The sequence below is a fragment of the Podarcis tiliguerta genome (assembly GCF_965153285.1).
Source record: "Podarcis tiliguerta genome assembly, chromosome: 2".
In the NCBI taxonomy this organism is placed as follows: domain Eukaryota; kingdom Metazoa; phylum Chordata; class Lepidosauria; order Squamata; family Lacertidae; genus Podarcis; species Podarcis tiliguerta.
The window spans coordinates 119,728,775-119,750,211 of record NC_139535.1 but is presented as its reverse complement, the minus strand read 5'-3'; the positions used below and the strand labels follow the sequence as shown (position 1 = coordinate 119,750,211).

General features: G+C 47.7%; 1 long non-coding RNA gene across 1 annotated transcript; it reads right to left on the bottom strand.

Moving 5' to 3' along the window:
- Positions 1 to 1,598: 1,598 nt before the first annotated feature.
- On the bottom strand, positions 1,599 to 21,212 carry LOC310671931. The gene is made up of 4 exons (XR_014508283.1): positions 21,073 to 21,212; positions 20,517 to 20,964; positions 2,490 to 2,672; positions 1,599 to 1,920 (listed from the first exon to the last, which is right to left on the bottom strand). It is a non-coding gene; the product is annotated as an uncharacterized lncRNA (long non-coding RNA).
- Positions 21,213 to 21,437: the final 225 nt, after the last annotated feature.

Genomic DNA, 21,437 nt, shown 5'->3' with positions numbered 1-21,437 from the left:
GGAGCCAGTGGTGCATAAGAAGACAAGAAGAGCCCTGCTGGATTAGGCCAAAGGTCCATCTAGTCCAGCACATGTTTCTGACAGTGGCCAGCCAGATCCCTATAGGAAGCCACAAAGCAGGACCTGAGAGCAACAGTCACTCTCCCCTCCTGCAGTTTCCAGCAAGTGGCACTCAGAAGCACACAGCAGCGCCATCAAGATTCCTTATCCTCCATGATGGGACTAGGAAGGGTTGGGGTTAGGAACATGCCTTGGCCACTGCATTGGCCACTGCATTGGCTTGCCAATGTTCTGCCCCAGGCCTGTTCAGGAGAGCATCTCCTCTACTCTGCCCCTGCTAGTTAGAGACAAGCCCCACTGGCGGAGGAAGAGGAGTGCGGGGGGAGTGCACCGCCCCCAACAGCGTGGTCCTGGCAGGGTGCCATCGTGGCTGCCCCCCCCCCCCCCGCGGCGCTGGGCACCCTGCCCCCAGGATGTACGCCAGCCCCCATTCTCCTGCTCTCTGCCCCGGTGCCAGAGCATGAAGGTCCGCCACTGCCAAGCCCCACTTTGTTTGAAGGGACAGGAAAGGATGCAAAGGTCTGGAGCCTGAAACTCAGTCTCTTCAACAAAATGGTTCAACCGGCACCAACAACAGAACAAGCAGAAGGGGCCCCAAATGCAGCAGAACTGACTTCCCACATATTGGAGGAAGTGAAGTAATACACATTACTGGATAAAGAGCACCCACCCACCAGGGTAAGACCATTCTGCCCAGTCTAAAATTATTGAGCTATGCCTCTGTGAAGACTCCCTAGAAGTGGTCAACCTGAAGATGGGTTTGCACACTAGAGGAGAGGACAGGAAATGCAAGGACTCTCTCCCTTCCATGCCCCTCTTATCTCCTTAGGCTGAAAGAAGCCCCTTCTTTCCTCTCTCCCTCCCTTTCCACCTCGTGTCCCAGCTGCTTCTTGGAGGGCTCATCCACACTGCTGCTTTTCCAGTGCAAAGAAAGCACAGGGCCCAGCTCAGAAGCGGCGTGGAGCTTCTGCCCTGCACCACTTCTGAAGCAGGTTCTCAGGATGCAGCAGCAGCCGCATCCTCCGAGCTCAACAGAGCACACCTCAACTGAGGGTTCATCCAGGCTTCCTTTGCTGCCATGCTTTTCAGGCTCTGTGTTCAAGCAGTTTTATTTTTTGTCCCAGCAAAATCTACTACTGAATCGGAGGAAACGGTAGTATGCGAAAGACCAGATTCAGCAGTTAAAACGTGCGTTTTCCTGGGGAAAGCGCTAGAACACACAAACACACACACACACACACACACAGAGAGAGAGAGAGAGAGAGAGAGAGAGAGAGAGAGAGAGAGAGAGACTGCCAGGACATGGCGCTTTAAAGGCTGGACCTGCACCTAGAAATGTGGCACAAAAGGAAATCTGGATGATCCCTTAGTCCCGTTTTTGGCTTGAGACAGATTAACCTCCTCCATCTTCCCAGGGCATCATCAACGTCAGTTGATGAGTTACAGTATACAGCGGTACCTCGGGTTAAGTACTTAATTCGTTCCAGAGGTCCGTTCTTAACCTGAAACTGTTCTGAACCTGAAGCGCCACTTTAGCTAATGGGGCCTCCTGCTGCTGCTGCGCCGCCAGAGCCCAATTTCTGTTCTCATCCTGAAGCAAAGTACTTAACCCGAGGTAATATTTCTGGGTTAGCAGAGTCTGTAACCTGAAGTGTCTGTAACCTGAAGCGTATGTAACCCTAGGTACCACTGTAGTCTGCTTGGGAAAGGGATCTTAGCACTATGAGTGATCATAAGCTTTCCAGTCCTTGCTAAAGAGCCCGGGTTCAGTCCCTGCTATTCTCAGGTGTGTGTTTTCAAAAGGGTCTCAGGTAGATGGTGATGTGAACAACCTCTGCTTAAGATCTTCGTGGAGAGCCTCTGCAAGACAGAAAAGGCAAGATGGGCTGAATGGACAAATAGCCTGATAAATTGTTAGGGCCCTGTGCCAGATGACTCTGGAACATATTTTACTCCAGTACAGCAGGTGCGGGGACCCCCTAGATGTGGCTAAACTAAAACTCCCAGCAACCCTAACCATTGGGCCATGCTGGCTGTGGGAGTTGGAGTAAAACATCTGGGAGACCCACAGGTCTGTCCCGTCCCCTCCCCCGATCCTTGCTTCAGGTCACAGCTTCTCAAATGCATTGAGCCTTCCAAAACCTTAGGGAATTGACTTTTGACCTTCGGCTTCCTTACATGCACTAGCTGCAGTACAGAGGTTTCTGTGAGGGCTCAGCACACATTCCCAGGTAGACATCTTGAGATGTTCCTTCTTCAGCCAAGGCTTGCCTGTGGTGCAGCTCTACTTTAACCACAAAGAGCTCTTCTCCGCCAAGCGCGTAAGGTAAACATGAGGAGGAATTAGCTGATAAGACTACCCCCCTGCTAAAAAAAAATGGAACAAATACAGAAACAAAGATAACAGCAGAGAGACTCGGTAAATTGACCTCAAAAACACAGCTCCTGGATATCTGCTTGTGTCCGCCGTCTGTCAGGCGCACAGCCTCCCCATCTTGCACGTCCACATGCAGATTTTGAAGAGGTTCCAAAGGGTCCTGCTTCCTTATCTGCAGAAGCAAAGCTTTCCTCACCCTCTGTGATTAAGGAGACATTCAACTGTCTTCCAACTGCTGTGATAAAAAGAAGGTGGAGTGTTGGTGGGTGGGGTGAGGCAAGCAGGCAGAGAACATGGCTTGGCAGAAATAAATCCCTCCCTTGCCTTTTTAGATACGATGGATCAGCAGGGATGGATGAAGTGTTCCCATCAGAGGGTGAGTTGGCACGTTGCCTGCTTTCATCCCTCGACAGCTATGATATTTTTGTCAATTAAAAAGCCTTTGATTGATCAATCAATCCATCAATCAATCAATCAGTTGACTTGCTGATTTGAAAGAGTAGGAGTAAGATCTTGGCACACAGGGAAGGAAGTTCCACAGCTGTGGCAGCAGATCTGATAGATCATGTGTCTCTTAGACCTGTCTGCCTGACACTGTATGTCGCTTTCCATAACATGTTGTTCACTGGGCATAAAACAGAGAAGAGGTATCTGCACCCTACTAGATGCTGCGCAACTACGACTCCCATCATAGTCTGTAGACCTGCTGGTCAGGGACTGATGGGAGCTGAGGCTGCCATCATTATATTTCAAATTTATGAAGTGCTTCACAGCCTGAAGTCATTAAAGCAGGGGCCAACAAGATAAAAATGAAATACAGTCATACCTTGGTTGTCAAATGCCTTGGTACTCAGACATTTTGGCTCCCAAATGCTGCAAACTCAGAAGTGAGTGTTCTGGTTTGTGAACTTTTTTGGAAGCTGAATGTCCAGTGTGGCTTCCATGGCTTCTGATTGAGTTCAGGAAGATCCTGCAGCCAATCGGAAGACGCACCTCGGTTTTCGAACCATTCCGGGAGTCGAACGGACTCCCAGAGCAGATTAAGTTCGACAACCAAGTCAGAAAAACCCCCTAACAAACTCTAAACACAATAAAGCCATCTGTATGAAGTCTAAAAACAAGGAAACTATTTCTATAGGTGTAAAATCAATATCCCATAAATAAATGGGCCACATGTCATGAAAAGCTTTCTTAAAAAAGTCTTCAAGTAAATGCCTAAACATCCTGATGCAAGGCGTCTGTCTAATTGCAGCTGGTAATTGTTTCGGAATTTGGAGACCAGCAAAATCTGGAGGGCCACAGGTCCTCCCCTCCTGGCATAAAGACTTCCACAACTATTACAGTTTAGCTCTCAAGTGCTACATGCCTGTCACTCATCCCAGGGCCTTTGCACTCAGTAGCCAGAACTCTGGAGTCCTGGAAGGCGGGAGTAAGTTTTCTTCTTAATGGACAAGAGGGTCAAATGGAGCTTGCAGAGTCAGTCTCACCAGGCAGCTGCCACAGTCCAGCGCTTTGGAAGGGGCCCCTGCTGCTGACCGCTTGGATCCTGTAACTCCTGTCCCTGCTCCTCCTGCCACTTGCTCATCCACTCCGAGCGCCAGAAAGCCGTGGGTATGAGCAGAAGGATCAGCAGCTGCTCCTGCAAACTTGTTCATCCGCCTTTTCCCTAGGGGCGGTTGGTGGCAAACTTTGGGCTCTCAGATTTCAGTGGCACCTTGTGCGATGCTAAAATTCGGAGCCCTCCTCCACTCACACTCCATTCTGCAGCACTGCAGCATTGCAGTCGGGGCAGCCACAGTGGTCGTGCTACCCTGAAACTGCACAGTGGTGGGGCTTGGGACCAGAGGGAGACTGCAGTATGCCTGAGGGAGCCAGCCCTCCCTCTGGGCTTGGTTACATGCAAAAATGGTTCTTACTGATGATCTGGTTTATAACAACAGAGGCCAGGGAGGAGCTGCAGCTTACTGGTGGAGTATGTGTGTTCCCTGGTCAGAGCCGAGCTGAGCATTTCTAGGTGAAGTAATGGCCCAATCCTCATGCATTCAAAAAGACGACTTTCTCAGATGTGTGCATTGGGATGTCCCACTGTTTTGCCCTGAGGTTCCCAGTGGCCGTATCAGAGAAGGACTTTGGAGCAGAGATCTGGGGGACCCCTGAGTAGAATGAGTAAGAGGGCCCTGGAAAACACCATTTAACATGTCCCCTTCATAAGGCCAGGAAGTCCAGAGTCTAAAATCACTGCACATACCCCACTCTTAAGGCGGGACCTTTTCATCTCTGGACTGAACATGGGGACATAGGAAACTGGCTTATTCCAAATCAGACAGTTGGTTCCCCTAGCTCAGTATTGTCTACACTGACTGGCAGCTGTTCTCCATAGTTTCAGACAGGAAGACTCTCACAGCCCTACCTGGAGATGCCGGAGATTGAACCTGGGACCTTCAGCATGCAAAGCTGCTGCTCTGCTGCTGGGCTCCTGCCCTTGCTCTGCTTCCTGTCAGGCTTCATCTGCAGCTCAGGCTGGTTTATGGTGCATTCCCCCCCCCCCCACCTTTGCTTCTGGAAAGAGGGAGTGATTATGAAGCAGAGCTGGGATGAGCCCCAAGATCAGGCCGTGGGAAAGTGCACGGGGATTTGCAGTGTTTGTGATTAACTAATCCAGCTCAGAGCATGACTAGAAACCAGATCCTCTGGGCCTTGTGGGCAATTGGGTATCATCCCGGCCTTGCAAAGTGAGCTGCAGACCACAGACGGCTGTAAGCCATCGACACACCCAGACAGCTACGCAGGACAGCATGAGCCAAGATAGAAATATGTGCACACACAAACACACGCATTTCAAGAGGACTGTGTCAGTGAACACACAAACCTGAGCGTGTGATATGACCACACACACAATGCACTTCCACTTACTTCCCTGTTTAGGGAAGTTTTTAATATTTAATGCTGTATTGTTTTTAACACTTGACTGGAAGCCGCCCAGAGTGGCTGGGGAAACTCAGCCAGATGTGCGGGATATAAATTATTATTATTATTATTATTATTATTATTATTATTATTATTATTATTATTATTATTATTTTATTTATTGTACTTACATCTTGCCTTTCCTCTAAGGAACAACATCTGGGGGGGGGGGCATCAAGCTTCCTCCCCCAGGCATGCATGGCTCTCCTCCCCTATTTTATCATCACAGCAGCCCTGTGAGGCAGGTTAGACTGGGAGTGCAGCAGGCCCAAGGTCGCCCAATGAGCTTCATGATGGAGTGAGGATTTGAATCTGGGTCTCCGCGTCTTCAAAGGATCTCAAGTAGCTGGGCTGGCAAAGGTTGATAATCCTAGGACAGATCAGTGTGGGAGGAGTTAGACTTTGACCTGGGAGACTGGGGTTCAAGCCTCCCCACTCCCACATGAATTTCACTGGGTCAGTGGTTGTGTGGGATGAGCTTCACGTGGGATATCAGTGAAATAATAAAAAGATCAGACTGGCAAACCCCTTTCACAGATGCTGCCCAAAGTCTTTTAATTGGGCTCACTTTGGAGTAAGGGAGAAGAGACAGCAGCGCCCCCCCCCCCCCGATTTCCACCCCCACCAATTCCCAGGTTCTGAATGTGTCTTTTCCCTTTTGTTTGCAAAAGGATCAGAACAGCACTAATGATGTATAAAAAAGATCCCTCCTCCAGCGGAAATTAGAATGTAGTTTGGAAAAGACTTGCTATGCTTTGAGGAAGCCTTTGCTTTCCTTTTTGCCGTGTACACACATTTATTTTGTTCCACAGGCTTTAGAGCAGCCCAGGAGAAAAAGTCTGTGACCCTGAAGGCGTTCTTGGGCTCCAGCTCCCATCAGCCCCAGCCAGCCTGGCCAATGGTCAGGAATATGGGAGTTTTAGTCCAACAAACATCTAGAGGGCCAGCAGTCCCACATCCCAGCCAGTAGGGCCAGAGGTGAGCCTCAGATGAGCGCAAGCCAGCCTTCTTTCAAACTGCCTTCTTTCCTTTCAGTTGTTCAGTCGGAACAACTATGGGCAAAGAAGACTTTGCAAAAAAAAATTAAAAATAGAGAGAGCTCACAGTGGCTCTTTCAGCGGAGTGACCTTTAGCTTTGGCAACTGAAATGTTTATTGTTTTAAGAAAGAAGGGTAGGGTAAAACTGATCAGGCTCTATCTAGAGTCCAGCCCTGGGAAACCCTAGCTCAGATTACATCCCTGTTGGAAATTTAAGAAGCTGCTTTATGCCATCAGTCTGTCTAGCCCTGTATTGTCCTACTCTGACTGGCAGCTGCTCGCCAGGGTATTGTACAGACAGGGAGGTTTCCCCCAGCACCTGCTACCTGATCCTTCTTGCTAGAGATGCCAGGGGCTGAGTCTGGGACCTTCTGCATGAAAGTATCATCTGCTCCATAATAATTCAGCTATGGCCCCTGACCCAGATGTTGGGGTAAACAGAACATCTCTGAACAGCTGAACAGGGCAAAGGATTCTGTGTAGAGATAATTCTCTCCAAATCAGACTCCCCAGTTTGTGTGTGATCAGCATCTACACTTGGTCCCAACAAAAGCCTTTGAGCGAGACTTCCTGCTGGGGGAAAAGAGTTTTTTGTTTTGTTTGGCCAAAGTCCTATCCAGAAAAGGGAAATGCTCTGTGTGTCAATGGTTTATCTGAGATTCCTGTCTTTGTGGCCCAGGATCTCAACAATCCCTGGCTTTGCTAAGTTCCATTTCTTTTCTGGATTCACTTATACACACAAACGGAATAATCATCATCATCATCATAATACCACAAAGCAACTATGCAAAGCCTGAGTAAGGGCTGCTGCAATCCTCCTGTGTCCTTGTGCCAAATCCCCAAACCCAGGAATGGAAATTCACTTAAGGCTCCGGCATTCTCTCGAAACGAGCCAGCCAAATAAATTGTGATCCTCCTTGCCAGCTCATATGTTCCCCTATAATCCCACATACATTAGCTGCCACTTTTATCATCACAAACTACACCACAGTTATTTGCTCTGATCAGGCCTCTAAATCAGAGAGTTCAACCAAAAGAGCTTCCCAGAGTCAAGAAAAGTGTTCAGCTGAAGCTGCCCAGTACCCAAGGCCTGGGGCATCTGAGGCAGAAAACCTCACAAGCAACTGTCCCAGGGAGTAAAAGGGAGAAAATTAAATAAAGAACGATCTATTTGCTACCCTTTCTGCATACTCAAAATCAGCTGCATTGAGGGGGTCACAAGGAATGACAGAGGGATTTATCAAATTTTATTTGGCAGGGGGGAAAACCCAGGATAAAGCATAAATTATTAATTGATATTAAGAATAGAGGGGAGCTTTGCATTGCCAGACTTGAAACTTTACTATGAAGCATCCTGCCTATGTTGGATAAAAGAGTGGATAATCTTGCAGAATACAGATTTATTGAATTTGGAGGGATGGGACAATAGATTTGGATGGCATGCTTACATAGGCTATGAAAAAGTCAAAGTACACAGAGCTTTCTGAATCATATAATAAGGAAATCATTATATACAGTGTGGTATAAAAACCTATTAAAACAAAAAACACCCTGGTGGTTATCCCCCTAGAGGCCATTTCAGTAAAGAGGAAACATACGGGGGGAAACTGGGCAACCTATAAAGAAATATTAGAGGAGGAAGAAAACCAATTAAAATAGAGAAAGTTTGAAGAAATAAGACATCGTTTCATGGACTGGCTGCAGTACCATCAAATAAATGACACTTTAAAATTAGATAGAAGAAAAAGATTTGCGATAGAAGTTTTAAGGTTGGGAAAAGACTTAATACAAAATAAAAGGAAACTATTATCTAAAATGTATAGACTCCTGCTAGATTGGAAAGTAAAAGAGGAAGAAGTCAAGGAAGCAACGATTAAATGGTCAAAGGATTTTGGGTATACCATTCAGATGGATGCTTGGGAAAAATTGTGGACTAAATTTCTAAAGTTTACTGTTTGTTAAACACAAGGTAAACTTCATGAAAATGTTTTATAGATGGCACATGACCCCCAGCAAATTGCCAAAAATGTACAAAACAAATTTAAACATATGCTGGAGGTGCAAACAGGCTGAGGGAACAATGTAACACATGTGGTGAGGATTTTTTAAAAAAATTCAAACAAACATTTACAATAAGAGAAGGATATTCCTATACACAAGAGCAGCAAGAATGCTTAAGATTGCTAAAGGTTGGAAGAGAGAGAAAACTCCAACGAGAGGAGAATGGAGGATAAAACTCTTTGAGTATTTGGAACTTGCAAAGATGACAGAAATAATCAGGAATCAAATAAACGAAAAGTTTATAAATGAGTGGGAGCGCTATAGAGGGTACTTAAAAAAACATTGCTCCCAAATAAAATCTTTAGTGTGCTTTGCTTAATTTTTGCAAATTGCATGAAAGATGGATAATGTATTTTATTTGATGATGGTGATTGATAAGGTGAAAAAGGATGCAGTTAAAAAAGAAAGAATGGTCCTGCAGTGAGGTAGACAGAAGTCACATTAGAAAAGTAGACGATTATTTCTTTATGATTTAAAGTTACAGAGATACATGGTGTTGAATATTTTTAATAAGTAGGGGTGTTTCTTCATGATTTTTTTTCTTTTCTATGATATTTGTTGATGATGAATGGAATACATGTACTATCTAATGAAACCAATAAAGAGCCATGACAAGAGAGAGAGAGAGAGAGAGAGAGAGAGAGAGTCACATCGCCCTGCCAAACAGTAGAGCTGGACTCGTCCACCTTCCACTCACCCTGAATCAACAAGAAGTTGCATGATGCAGCAAGTGTATTGTGTCACATAAGCTTCTGTGAGCCAGAGACCACATTATCTGGGGTTGCCATATGCCCGGAATTTCCCAGACACAGCTGGAATACTGCAGTCGGAAGCTGTGTCTGGGCAGAAATAGCTAAAAATGTCTGGGGAAATCCAGTCATATGGCAGCTGATGTCAGGAGTCTACATTTTGGAGAATTTCCTTAAAACTAGCTCAAAATTTCACTTTTTGAAGTATGACAACCCTACATCATCAGATGCCTGAAATGGTCTCAAACAAGTACCGTAGGTGTGGCAAGTGGAGCCAAAATAAAATTTAATCATTCGTTTTGGTGTTGTTTTTATAAAGGAGACCAGAGTATCATGCAATGCAAGGAATATTGGTCTGGTATGTCACAATCCTATTGGGAGCATGCAGCATTCATGCATCCAATCACATGAGCGCAAGATCCAATCAGTACGGGTGCCACCCACACCAACGAGCTACTGGCATGAATAGACAGAACAAGATCCACAGGGTAATCCAGTGTTTCCTAACCTTTTTCTGACCATGGCCCTCTTCTGACCTTGTTTCCTTCCTGTGCCCCTCATGGGTGTAGCTAAGGGGGGCAGCTCCTCCCCATAAGTACAAATCAATAAAAATCAATACAAATATGAGGTTCTGCCCTCCCTAACAAAAATCCTGGCTACGTTCATGCTCCCCCCATCCTACCAGTAGAAAGGTAGCTATATAAATGTTTTGTTTTTTTGTAAATAGAACGTTTTATTTTAATAATTTATACAAAATACAATTACTTAAAATGATAGGGCCATAGTGAAATATTGTTGAAGCAGAAAAACATAGAATCACGGAGCTGGAAGGGGCCCCAAGGCTCATCTTCCTAGTGCAGCCCCCTGCAATGTAGAAATCTTAGCTAGAGCATCCAAGACAGGTGGCCATCCAAGCTCTGCTTAGAAACCTCTAAGGAAGGAGAGTCCAGAATCTCCTGAGGGAGATCCATCTTCCATGTATTATAAAAAGTAAACAGCACTTATTTGACCCCAGTTATTTGTCACAGAGGGGGAAATCAACAGATACAGTCCAAAAGTGCACAGGGAGTTCTGTATGAATGGGAGAATTTTAAAAAGCAAGTGGTCCTCACTGACCTGGTGTAAAAAGATCTTGTCATCCGGAGGAGCCCTGGCTGCCTAGATTAAACACTATAGCCCCCCCCCACCCTTACCTGGGAGTAAGGCCCACTGAAACTCACTGAACAAAAATGGAAGCTGAACCGGGGGACGGCAATACAAGGGGAGGGGGTTAATGATGTAGTGAAGACATTCTGTAAAAAGTGAGTAAACAGAGAGCTGTTATTACCCAGAAAGTATCCAGCGCAGAAGCAATCAGAAGAAGTCCTGCCAATAATAATAAAAAAGGCAACATTTGTGTCAGGAGCAGAGGGGTTTTGACAGAGCTATTTGTGGAATTGCTCAGAAAACCCACGCTGCCCAGTCAATGAAGCCCTAAAAGATGCAGCGCAGCCACACAGAGCACTTTCCCAAGCCTTCGGGCTCTCTTGGTCACATATGGATGTCTCAGAATTGCTGGCACACTTCCACACTACCTAAAAGTGTGATTCTCAGAGAACATAGGATTACTAGAAAAGTTTGTCAATTGTGTGGGTGTTTCCCTCAAACGCAGCAACGAGGCCAAAACCTTTTTAAAAAGAGCAGGCCCAGAACACACATTTCACCAGCTCCTAATGGCCAGGTGCCTTCAGAGGAGAGCTCCCTTGCCTGGAAACTCTTTCTCTGCTTGTACTTTAGGAGAAGAATATTGCAAACCTATGTGCATTTATCCTAGTAAGCACGCTAAAGCTGGTAGCCATTGCTCCTATGTAGCATCACAGAATTGTAGATTTGGAAGGGATCCCAAGGGTAATCGGGTCTAGCCCCCCTCCCCCCATTGCAACGCAGGAATCTCTTTGCCCAATACGGGGCTTGAACCCACAACCCTGAGATGAAGAGCTTCATGCTCTACCAATGCTCAGAAGAGAGTTTGTTTTATCATTTATGTATTTTATTATATTTATATCCCTCCGCTTTCCACCAAGGATGCAGAATGGCAGATAGTGACTAGCCCAAGGCTACAATCCTATACTCACTCACTTGGGAGCGCTGCAGTTGATGCGGCTTATTTTAAAATAGGCATGTATATAATTGTTTTGGTTTGCGGGGTCAGTCAGGATGACATCTGTGGATCCCTTCCAGGCCTTTGAGGTTAGAATCTACACTGAATGGATCAGACAAGTCTCTTTGTAAGATGCTGGCCAGTTAAGAGCTTCCATTTGCATGTCCTCCCTGTTGCCATACAGACAACGGGTGGGCCTTTTCTCACCTTACCTGGCTGGATGCCACATCATCCTTGGCTGGAAAACAACAGGTGAAAAAGCTTCATGCCAGAGGAGGGATTTGAGCCCAAGTCCTCTCCGGTTCTAGCCAAACACTCCACTAAATCACCCTTACAATACCAATTACAAGTTGAGTGATTTAACCCCTACCCTAGATTAAATTGTAGTTGATTTGACCAACATTTGTTGGGAACCCCAACTGGAGAGAAGGTTGTTGCCCTCCTGTCCTGCTTGTGTGCTTCCTCCAAGCACTGCGAGGGCAGGGTGGTGGACGAGATCAATGCCTGGCCTGACACAGCAGGGCTCTTCTTATTTTCTTAAGTTAGAACTTTTAAAAAGGAGTATGTCACTCACAGAACAGCGTGTTGCAGTTGGTCAAGGAAATTCAAAATTTGGGGAGGAAAAATCAGGTATGGCCCCAGGTCATGCTTTGCCAGCATGCAAGCAATTGAATCATGCAGGGATCGGCGGGTGCATAGAGCCATCTGCTTGGTTTCATTTGGGTGACAAGGAGCAGGGAAGGGGGTTAGCGAAGAGGGCAGGAAAGAGAAATAAATGGAAAGACAGGGCTGCCCCTGCCCACCTTTGGCCCCACCCACTTTTTACTCCAGCCCCAACCATGAAGATTGCTAAATCCCAACCCTAGGATAGGTAGCTGTTCAGGTGGGGTCCTGCCCTAGCTAAGCAAAAGACCCACAACTGAGCAGATCAGGCCAAAGCAGCGGTCAGCAACCTTTTTCAGCCGTGGGCTGGTTCACTATGTTTTGAAGGGAAAAAATGAATGAATTCCTACGCCCCACAAATAACCCAGAGATGCATTTTAAATAAAAGCACACAGTCTACTCATGTCAAAACACGCTGATTCCCGCACCATCCGCGGGCCGGATTGAGAAGGTGAATGGGCCACATCCAGCCCACGGGCCTTAGGTTGCCTACCCCTGAGCCAAAGCCCTGAGTATGTGGGTCAGGGAGATGTCCCAAATCTTGCTTACTCCACCAAGGAAAAGATTATTGTGCATTAGCTTCACAGAGGCTCGCTTATGTCATTCATTTTGCAGGGGGTGGGGATGAGCCTCCCATTTTACGACTTGGATGCTCAATGAGGGATCCTCAGCCTAGTCATCTAGGCAACATGCTGCCTCCATGCTAGATGCCCCAGGCAGCATTGTAGGGACTCACAGACACCCTGGAAAAGGAGGGCGGTGTGCAAAAAACCCAGACAATTATTTCATACTCCAAGTATTCATAATTGCCAATTCGATTCTGGGTTGAAGGGAGTTTGCTGCTCAACACTATTATTCATCATTACTCAAAACAAAGGAACTGAAGTGTATGTCAATTATTTTTTTCAGACCATCTGCCTGACCCAGAAAGTTGACATGTTAACCAAGATGCCACAGTTACTCAGCAGAGTGCTGGGGAGGTCTGAAACTGGGGTGCTTTGGGCATCATATGGTCAGAAGGCAAGACCCAGAGCTTACGTCTTTACAGAGGTCAACACAGTGAAAGCCAAGCCATATATGGGGCAGTAGGCACACTGTTTCCCCATTGCATGCTTGATGTCCTGAACCTCAGCATACCAGGAAATAAGTCTGATGGTGCACACGGTCTCAATGCTAGAGAGGAGTCAGGAAGTCCACTCTGCTCCGGTGGGGGATTGCTCTGACGGCGGCAGCAAGGGCTGGGGTGGCACAGCAGGCTCCATTCACCCTGCGCTCTGTGCCCCCCCCCCAGTGCCCACGTGCCCCCCCGGGCACTGGCAAACCACTCAACGCTGCTGCCTGAGGTGAGTCCCAAAGTCACAATCTAGTGGTGTCCCCAAAGCAGCCAAGCCATGGTTCATCAATGGAGAAAGCTGAGCAGACACTGAGTCTCTGCCGTGCTTCTCTTTTATCCTTCCCAATTTTGATTGATGCACCAGAGTTTGGAGGGAGAGGATATGAGCTGTAGCAATGAAGAAGACATCGATGTCAAGCCATAGCTTTTGTTTGTACAAAAGCCTCATTTCTCCCCAGGCCTGTCATTCTGCCTGGTCCCTTCACACCTTCTCTCTCCTGGCTTCTGGAATATATCTATAGCTGTCCCAAAGCCAAAATTCATGGATGTTCTTCCCACAGTGAAAAAGAAATACATAAGGTGCCTGGGTGGAGCCGGGAATTATTTTAGGGGGTGTCAGGCTTTATGTTGGGGGGGGGGGCAAAACCAAGTTATCTGTGACACAACTGAGTTCAGTGTTTTTATTTATTTATTTATTTGATTTAGTGGGGCAGCTGCTCCCCCCCCCCCCGCACCCCCTGGCTACACCCATGATAAGGTGCTGCATTCTCCCTCCCCTGGGAAGAGACTGGAGTGGGGAAGAGATGGGATGCAGGAGAGAAAGTTGTTGCTCTTTCTCAGAGTATACCCCCCCAAGCACCCCAGTTTGACTCCCTGACAACTCGTTCACTGGCATCGCTCCTTTTGAAGAACTGGCAGGTTGAAATGCCGTATCCCCTTCCTTCCCTCAACATCCATCCACCAGTAGATATGAATCAGCCATTTAGTTTTCACTGGCAAGGTGCACAATATTTCACAGCTACCACACTGAGAATTTTGGACAGGTAGTATTGAATTCACCAGTTAAAGAATAGGTCTCTCTGGAGGGATTTGTTGGCATCCTAGACCCAGGGACAGGCAAATATCAGGCTTGTTAGATCTACTTTGTTTTTCAGTCAAACCCTTACTCCCACTGCATGATCTACCAACCAGAGCCACACCAGACATTTAAAGCACATTGCTTCCCCCAAAGAATTGTGCCCCTCACAGTGCCACAGTTCCTAGAACCCTTCACAAGCTATGCTTCCTGGGATTCTATGGGAGAGTGGGATGTGCTTTAAATGTACTCCAAATGTACGGCAGCTTGTGAACTGGGTTCCTCTCTCAAGCGCACCCCCAATAATCTACCACAGGGAGTTCAAGCTCCCTCCTCCCCATTTTATTGCTGCAACAGCAGCCCCGGGAGGTAGGTTGGGCTCAGAAGGAGCAAGTGGCTCAGTGAGCTTCATAGCTAAGTGGGAATTTGAGCCCTGTCCAATGCTCTGGCCACTCTGCCCCAGACTTGCAAAAATGAATGAATGATCAGGGCTCTCTGGCCTTTGCCCACAGACCTTCCCAGCAGCCACAAGTCCCTCTCCTTAGCTATTTTTTATTTTAAGAGTTAGCAACCATAATTCTAGAGCTCAGCTCACTGGCATAGCCATTGGGGAGGGGGATCCTGTGGCTCTCTAGATGTTGTTGGATTACTAGTTCTATCATTCCTACCACTGGCAGCCTGGCTGTGGCCAAGGCCTCCTCTTTACTCTGGCTTTTGACACCTGGGTGGGGGGAGGTTTTAGGATGCACCTTCTTTCTGTAACTGTAAGTTGTTTTCAACTGTTCTCATCATTGTGCTTTAAAACATCTGCAGGGCCACTCTCTGATTTAAGGCACTTCTTAAAGAGCCTTAAAGAGCTCAACGTTTGCTTGCTTCCCTCTCCCTCCTCCTCCCTCCCCAACCCCACCCCTGCTGCCACCTTCAACCTGGACCTGGTTGCCTCAAAAATGAGATGTTAAACGGACAAGCAGGAGCAGACTTCAGGTGTCAAAAGCCTGGAGAGAAAGAAGGCGCCAGCAGGCAGGCGCTGCACCTGCCAGTGACATGGGAAACGTGGTTTGCCTTTTGATCTGATAAGCACCCACAGTGCAGGTGCAGAGCGGGAAAAGTGAGAGGCAGGCTTGGGGCTTTTGCATTTTCTCCTCCATGCAACTGCTTCCTGCCTCATTGCTTTCCTTTAACCCTCACAGCACCAAGCAGGTAAGGGATGTAGGCTGTACACTGCAGGGACTACAGGTCAGGGTTAAAAACGCAAGAACAAAGCTGCTGGATCAGTTGTGGGGCCATCTAGTCCAGAAGCCTCTTTCCAATCTTGGCTGACCAGATAAAGCCCACAGACAGGGCACCAAGGCAAACAGCCCTTCCCCCCTATGCTTTGTCCTCAGCATTTGGTATCAGGTATACTACCTTTGAGCAACAAAGACCCATTTGGAATAGAATTATCCTCCAGCATTTTGTCCAATTTTTGTTTTATTTTGTTAAAGCCATCTGGGCTAGAGGTGATCAGAAAATCTTGTGGCAGAAAATTCTACAAGCTAATTATTTAGTTAGTTATTTTATTTCTTAAATTTGTACACCGCCCTTCATCCAACGATCTCAGGGCAGTTCACAGCGTAAAAACAAAAGATAAAATGCAAAGTGCAAATAAGAACTTGTTTGTTTCTTCTTCTGAATCAACTGCATCTTTTGCCAACCTGGTGCCCTCTAGATATTCTGGACTACAACTCTCATCAACTCCAGCCAGCGCAGCTGGGGCTGTTTTGCAGGGGGTTGGAAGATGACCCTTTGGGTCCCTTCCAGCTCCACAGTTCCATGACTGGTGGAGCCTGATCTCCTGCCTATGAAGTCCTGCTGTCAGTGCCAGCATTGGGGGACGGGGGGTTGGGGGGGAGGCTTTAGGCAAGACACCCTCAGCAGGTCCCATCCATCAGCCTATCCCCTTCTTGCCATTGTTGCTAGCTGTTGCTGCTCCTCTCCCTCACCACTTCTTGCCAGGTGCAGCCACTGAGCAAGCAGGTCCAGTGGTTAGCTCCTCCCCCCAGCTGTTGTTTGCTAGCAAGAGTGAGGGGCAAGTGAACAAGAGCTTGCAATGGAGAAGACCAAGTCCAGTAGGCTGAGTCTTCTCAATGGTGCCCCTGCTCAGATATGGGCCCTTGGCAGGTGCCCAACCAGACCAAGCTTGGATGCTGGCCCTGCCTGTTGTTTGCAATGAGAAACGTTCCTCTCTGTCGACATTCTCCCCACCATTCATGATTTGGGAGATCTGTATCAGCTCTACCCACTGGCCTGCTTCTTCTTTTCTTCCCAGATTGGGAGATTTGCCAGGGATGCTGTGAGGCAGAAGGGCCTGGCATCGCAATCCTAGGCACGTTTGCTTAGAAATGTGTCCCACTAACATCAGGGAAATTTGCCCCTCAGCAAGTAGGTTCAGCATTGCAGCCTTCCTATGTCTATGACCACTGTTTGAGCTTCTGGAATTGGTCAAGTGGTCATCCTGGCCTGAAACCTTCAGATTCCTTCACCTCTCTTTGTGTGGGTGAGCAAGAATTGCCACTATTTTCCTGGCCCTGTTTCAATGGCAGCTTGAGACACAGAAATGTAGGAAGCGTGAGAAGCATTTTCCGCAACGTAATGGGGTGGCCAGGCTGGTTTCTAGAGCCCACGTTGTGTATTGTTCCATCAGCCTTAGCCACAACCTGGTGTCATCTGCACCAGCTTCTAACTCATTTCCAGACACAATTCAAAGTGCTGGTTCTGACCTTAAAAGCACCAAATGGTTTGGGGACCAGGATGTTTGAAGGAGTCCCTCTTCCCACTGAATCCTGTCCACCCATTGTACTCAGCATCAGAGGCTCTACTATGCATCCCACCACCATCAGAGGAATGATGGGCTGGGACCCGAGACAGGTTTTTTCTTTTGCGGCACCAAAGTTACAGAACTTCCTCTGCACAGAGGCTTGGTTGGTGAGTTGTGAAGGCTGAATAACTTCTAGTGGTTTCATGTAGATGTTAAACAATATGAAAATGGGGGGAGCTCCCAGAATTTGTGGCCCTCCAGATTTTTTTTTGGGGGGGGGGCTTCCAACTCCTATCAGCCCCAGCCAGCATGGCTAATGGTCAGGGATGATTGGAGTTGTAGTTCAACAACATTTGGAGGACTCCGGATTCCCCATCCCAGCCATCAGACGGGGGGGGGGGTCTCCTGGTGGCTATCGCTCTGCAGGAACCATCCAACCAACTCCCCAGGTTTCCCTCTCCATCTGCACACAGACACGGTCACCTTGCACATGTCAGTGCACAACTCAGAAGATTTTGTGGGTTGTTTTATTTGTTGGGGGGGGCAGTCAAAAAGGCAGCAGCACAGGGAAAGCAGAAGCTGAATAAGAGAGAAAGGAAAGTCATTGAGAAGAAACACACTCAATACGCTGGGTACTTTTGAAATGGTGGGGTAGAAAAGATACAGATGAGAAGCACTGGGCAAAATAGAGGTGCCAACTAATTGGCGGGGGGGGGGGGGAGGCACTGAACCAACCAGGCTTGTTCCTGTACCTTTAAACAGCCACTTAAGATGTACAGACATCAGCAGGGGAGCATTGCAGATTTTCCCCTGCTGAAATCTGCTTGCTTAGCTGAGGCTAAATGCCCAGCTACAGCAACAGGTAGAAAAGTTGGCAACCCTAACTCGAAACGAATGCTTCATAATATGCCAAGGGTAAGACTAGCTGTTGTACTATTCACCAGTAGAAATCCAATGAGGGAGATCTAGTGCTCTGCCCTGGCCCATTTCCTAAGGCATACTTAAAAGAAAAAGAAAATTTATGGAACTCTGGTATGGCCTTTATGAAACACACCCAAGCGCACAATGTGGGAAACCATTTTTCCTTTGGGGTCTGTGGGGTGGGGGTGAGCATGGTTGTAATGCAAGGGTGGAGAGAATGAAGCCATCAGAGCCAAGCTGCCTCTCCCTGCTGAGTCTCTGTTTAGTTTGCAAAGTCCATCCATTTCCAGCTTAGTGTGATTTCATAGAATTATAGAACTGTAGTGTTGGAAGCCCCCCTTTTAGCATCAGGGTGTGGAGGCTCTGGCTGGCTCTCCCCTAAATCCCAAGGTGGAATCCTAATAAAGTCTCTTTTTATTTTTATTTTTTTAAAGCATCTGTGGACCTCTGTCTATTTCCTGAAGTCTGCTGGGCTTTCCCTATAGGATGCATTTCTTCCCTCCCCTTTAGCAGCTGTTCCTCATTCAACCCCCCCTTCCTGTTTTGTTGGAATATTTGAATCTCCCCTCCAGGGGCTACGACAGGAAAGGGGAGCAAACAGCTGCACATGTTCTTCGCAGCCTCCTCCTCATGCCCCTCTTTTTTTCCTATTTGGAGCGGCTATAAATAGCTCCAGGCAGACCGAAAAATCATGGCTTGTAACTGGGGTTACTAGTCATAAAATGGAGATCAGCTGTTGCTGCCACACATTACAGCTGCTTCGGCTGCTTCGACGCCAAGCTGTGTTTTGGCAGAGGGTGCCAAGAGGTGCCAGGCAAATGCATTCTTGTGCCCCATAGAGCACATTGTTACAGAAAATAGGAGGAAGGAAAGTAACCAGGGGCAATAACATCAGCTGCAAACTTCTCAGATATGAAATAAGGCAGTTTACTTCAGGGTAAGCCACCCACACTGAAATCAGCAGGCTATGTTTTATTGATTTGATTTCTGTACCACTGCTTGTCATCTGTGATCCCAGGACGGTTTACAAATACAGTTGCTTATTTAATTAACAGATTAAAGCCAAGAGGAGCACTCATCAATTGCAACTGGCCAAAGCAAATCAGCCACACCAAAAACAGGCACACAGTAGAAGGCTATGGCACTGCGGGGGGGGGGGGGAGATGGGATCGTGGCCCTGGGTGCAAAATTCTGAAGGGGTACAACCAGGTGCATCCACAAAGGCATTGGCTTCCACGTCCTGCCCCAGGGAAGGTGGCAGAGCAGCCCGTTGGGTAGCTGCCGCTGCTGCCCAGGCATGTCCTGGCAGACCCTGTCCCCCTGTTCCCTGTCTTTCACTGTCTGCTGCCTTTCAGCTCTTGGGGGTTCCAGGCCACACCAAGGTTGGTCCCCTTGCAAAATGGCCACCTGGTCAGTGCTTGCTCACTCTGTGCTTGGCACACCAAGCTCTCCAGATGGCAGCAGGAGCAGCCCAGGCCCACAGTGAGCAGGCACAAATGGAGGGAGGTGGGCAGGGGGTGACCCCAGTCCTCTCCATGGATGTCAGGGGGTTCATTTGCCAAGGGCTGCATTGGCTGGCTGGGCTCCCCACTGTGCGGGTGGGCAGGCGGCACAGCATGTCCCCGCTTGGCTCTGGAGGGAGGGTGGTCCTGTGGCAGCAGCTTGCCTGCCCCAGGTGCCTGCAACCCATGCCATGCCACTGTGCCAGTGCTATGGCAGGAAGAAACTCTCTGAAGAAAAGTGCATCTCATGAAGTGGACTTGAGTCCACGAGAGCTTATGCTGCAATACCATGTGCTGTTCTTTAAGTTGATGTTCATGCATGCAAGTTTTTTCGCAACATCCACAAAATGCCAACTGACAACTCCTCCTTTAACCCTGATAATCCTAATCACCATCATTATCATTTGTAGTTTAACTTCTTAGTTGCTTGATCTCCAAGCATGCGCATGGGTGAAAGCATATTATAATATAAACACATTTACATGAAAACATGTCCAAAGCAACCCCCAACAATGCGTGGGCCTTTCTTACACATCGGATTTTCCATAGAAATGGTGCATTCTGGATTACATCATAAAATAATATGGGGTGTCATTTTGATGAGGACTCTGCTGTGTGAGTATTGTGCAAAATTTGCCATGTATGAGCAGCGTGGGGTCCACAATAAACTGCCTTGTAGAAGTACGGTACGTGGGAGACACAGTGGAAGGACAGGGGTGGCGGATTGGGTACTCTGCAGGCCCCGCGGTGAGTGCTGCCTGGCATTTTGTCACCCCCCTCAGTGGTGACACATGGGGCAGCCCGCCCCCACCTCCCCCCTTCCTCTGCCCCTGCTGCCGTAAGTCCCGGGTATTGGCCACAAATACCTTCAAACTTATCTCTACAATTTAATGTCTGACAAGTTCAGTGCCTGCTCTGAGTGACATTTCCCAGTGCCATAACTGCTTTGGAAGTGTGTGTTTGTGTGTGTGTGTTAACACTTGCAAAGGCAGCTAAAGGAAGTTCACACATTCCTATGCATCATATTTGTGTATGGATAGTATAATGAATACCTGGGAGAGAAGCGGTGGCTTGGGTGCATCAGCTCCGCCTACATAGGCCCACTGCCTTCCTGCTGTAGGGTGGCTGAGTGGGAGGAGGCAGGCAGACTCCCTGCGGTGTGCCCCGCCCCTATGGACGGCTTGCGCAGCCCCTCGGCACGCTGCCCCGGGTGCCCGAGTGGCTTCCTCCGCCACTGTATGGCGGTCAGCAGGTGGGATTTCAGAACTCGGCAAACCCTTTTGGTCTTTCCCTTGTCCAGCATTGGTTTCTCTGGCTCCACTGACCACTGGCATGAGGCCCACAGAAGGCTGCCCAGAAGGAAAAGTGGCCCTCAGTCTGAAAAAGTCTCCCACCCCCATCCTGGATGAATCAGTGAGTCCTGATTTTGACCAGAGAAGGGCAAGGAGTTTAGAGGGCACAAATGCTTATTTCTGAAGCCATTTTGCTTCTGGTGAGTTACTGTAGAAGGAAATGAAAAAAGAAGATATTAAAGATGGTCCTTTCTAACAATGGCAGCTAGTTTTGCTTTATGGTGGTTTCTTTTGTTGTCTGTTACACATCCCTTACCTTTTTCCCAGGGTAGACCTCAAAGTACCATACAGAGAATTCCTGACCCATCCTCACTGACCAGATGCAGCCCTGCTAAGCTTCAGCAAAGGGGCTGCTTAATATATCTTCATACCAGCCCCTGGGACCTATTAGAACTTAACCTGTTGTGTCACAATGCTCTAGTTCTGCATCAACCACCACATCCACCGCTTCACCTCATTGGCTGTTGAAACATCCCAAGAAGAAAGTTCTAGCAGACACTACAGAAGAGGAGCTGGATGTGTGATGTCATACTCACATGAGTTTGGATTCTAAAAACGGCATCTGTGCTGAGGTTTTGGTGATAGGTAAACTGACTTAAACTTAGTTGGTCAAAGGTAGAC